This window comes from Mauremys mutica, unplaced genomic scaffold (assembly GCF_020497125.1).
Source record: "Mauremys mutica isolate MM-2020 ecotype Southern unplaced genomic scaffold, ASM2049712v1 Super-Scaffold_100314, whole genome shotgun sequence".
In the NCBI taxonomy this organism is placed as follows: domain Eukaryota; kingdom Metazoa; phylum Chordata; order Testudines; family Geoemydidae; genus Mauremys; species Mauremys mutica.
In genome coordinates, this window is record NW_025423311.1 from 274,449 (window position 1) to 276,929 (window position 2,481).

General features: G+C 47.7%; 1 non-coding gene across 1 annotated transcript; it reads left to right on the forward strand.

Moving 5' to 3' along the window:
• Positions 1 to 1,926: 1,926 nt before the first annotated feature.
• Positions 1,927 to 2,000, forward strand: TRNAT-AGU. The gene has a single exon. It is a non-coding gene; the product is annotated as a tRNA-Thr (tRNA).
• The last annotated feature ends 481 nt before the right edge of the window (positions 2,001 to 2,481 follow it).

Consider the following 2,481-nt stretch of genomic DNA (forward strand, 5'->3'; position numbering starts at 1 on the left):
GCTGCCTTAAGACACACAGAAAACAATCTTTATTGCCATAGACTTTCACTCTTTCTTTGCTTTAACCCCTAGGAATGTACCTTTTGGACAATCAAAGTAGTTGCTCCATTCCTATGGATCCCAAATCAGAATTCAACATATATATTTTATACTAATAACATTTTATCAAAGTATTAATGAAATGTTAACTTGCTAACTTGAGACCATGGGTGGAGACATTATCTAATCTGTTAATCATTGGCTAATGTGCTTATCCTGTCTTGCAAAACCTGTCCCGGGGTGTGGAACTGCCTGGCCTGTCACTTTCCCCCGCCCGTGGAAAATCTATATATTCTATTGGAATTAATTAATTAACAGTGTCTCTGAGCCTAATAAGCCCACTCCGCCAGCACTGTGTGTAATAAAGTCCTATTCTTGACCTCTACACGATGGAGATTTGTGTCCTTCACAGACACCTGCTGAATAAAGAGGAGATTAAGTATCCAGCTTGGCTGAATGTGTCTCCTCTCCCCACAGCTTGGTGATCTTTTGAGGAAATGGAGAAGACTGCCTTTGCCTAGCTGTACATCGCTTGCAAAAGAAACAGGTCTTTTTGGTGACAAGTGTTGAAAGGAGCCATTAGACAAATGTGGAGACAGGAAAAATGTCCCCCAATTGAACTGGCATCTGTGGATGCTGAAGCCACAACACAGAGCGCTAAACACTATATGAGAATGGGTGGTGTCAGAAGAGTCTCTACCAAAGCCTTTTCCCACCAGCAGGGGCCTCTCTGTGCACAGAACTCCTGGTAGCATGATGGCTGCAGGCAGTGGAGAACTCCATTTTGGCATCTCTTTTGTGGTGAACATCTGCAGTGGCTATTAAAAGGTCTCTAGATAGTGATCTTTGTGAAGAGCTGGCTGAAGAACCTTCCTACTAATCAGGAGAGCCTGGCTTGGCCCGACAGTTCTTCCCTGCCGAACCTAGTGTGTCTGTTGGCTCCTTTTTTTTGTATCTCTTTTCAGAAAAAGAAAAGATCTGTCAGCAGAATCCTTCTAAGTGCTTGTTCAAGACAGAGAGAGCCTTCCTTGCGGCTAAGTCTTGGTGCCATGGGGCATGCCTCACCACAGCACCTCCTGCTGACCATCCTAGCAATTAGCTCTGGTTCACCGGTGCACCTTCATCTAGTAGCATCTGGCCATCATCTGTTCTATCATTAGGACCCATGTTGCTCTCAGGACTTCAGTGTCCTCTTATGGACACAGCCCTCTGGCTGTGCCCCACTCAGTTCTCTCCCCCCTGCTGGGTGAGGGGGGGGATGTCCTCTACCCAGACACTTGCCTCAGTGGCCGGCTGCAGTCCAGGGTGTAGCCACCTGTGTCAGTGGATACTGAGGCAAAAGGTGTGAACCTCCAACCCTGCCATCTGTTTCCCTGGACCATTTCCCAACAGACCTAGAACCTTCCTCCACCTTTGTATCAGGGCCTTAGTCTGGCAGTAGTCAGCCAGGAGGTCACTCATGTACCCCTTACCCCAGCACTACTCTGATCATGGTGCTCTCCCGGCTCCTTCCTGGCAGCCAATCCTCCCTCCTCAAACTCCAAGGAGTGACTAACTCTTGCTGTGCTGAGCAGCTCTTTATATATGGGCTGCTCCAGCAAGCCTTCTCCTGACTGGAGCTGAAGGAAAGGTTACCATGACTCAGAACTGTACCGAGGTTGCTGCGACTGAAACACAGATCACTAACCATTATATGATCACAGTGATGGTGGGAGAGGCACATGTTAGAAGTCCTCTGTCTACTCAGCTGTGGCTTTCTGTGTATAGAGAGCCAGACACCTCAAGATCTGCAAGTCTTGAGGGAAATGGGGAATGTTTGTACTTTAGAATTTGCAGGTGTTGACTTGAACCATCAAATGGAACAGTTGCCAAAACCTTCTTCAGGCAGGCACCATGGCTTAGCTGGCTAAAGCACCTGTCTAGTAAACAGCAGATCCTGGGTTCAACTCCCAGTGGTGCCTTGGTGTATGGCTTTTGTCTCCTCTGCTCACATTTTCCTGTGTCTTCCTAGGAAACAGAAGAGGCCTCCCTTGGTATCCAAGTCATTGCTTGCTAAGGAAAAGGCTTCTTTGGAGAGAAGCATTGGAAACAATCAAATCACAAACCTGGAGTTGATTAAAAGGCTGCTATGACTGGCATTGGCATGGCGGTTGCTTAAACTGCAATTGCTGCAACACGAGAGCCTGCGCCACACATCCTTGTGATTCCCTGGAGATGTTCACACACAGATGTCATGTCACCTTCCTTTTGATTGTCATTGATGAAAAATGGAGCGGTTGGGAGAAAAGTCCCAGGGAGTCGCACCGTGGCTAAGCTGGGTGACTCACCTGCCAGGTAAAGTGGAGATAGGGATGCAGCTCCCAGTGGTGCCTTAACAAATGTGTCTGCTCTTCCCACCTTTTGGTGAATCTTTTGCAGAAACAGAGAGGACTGCCTCTGCCT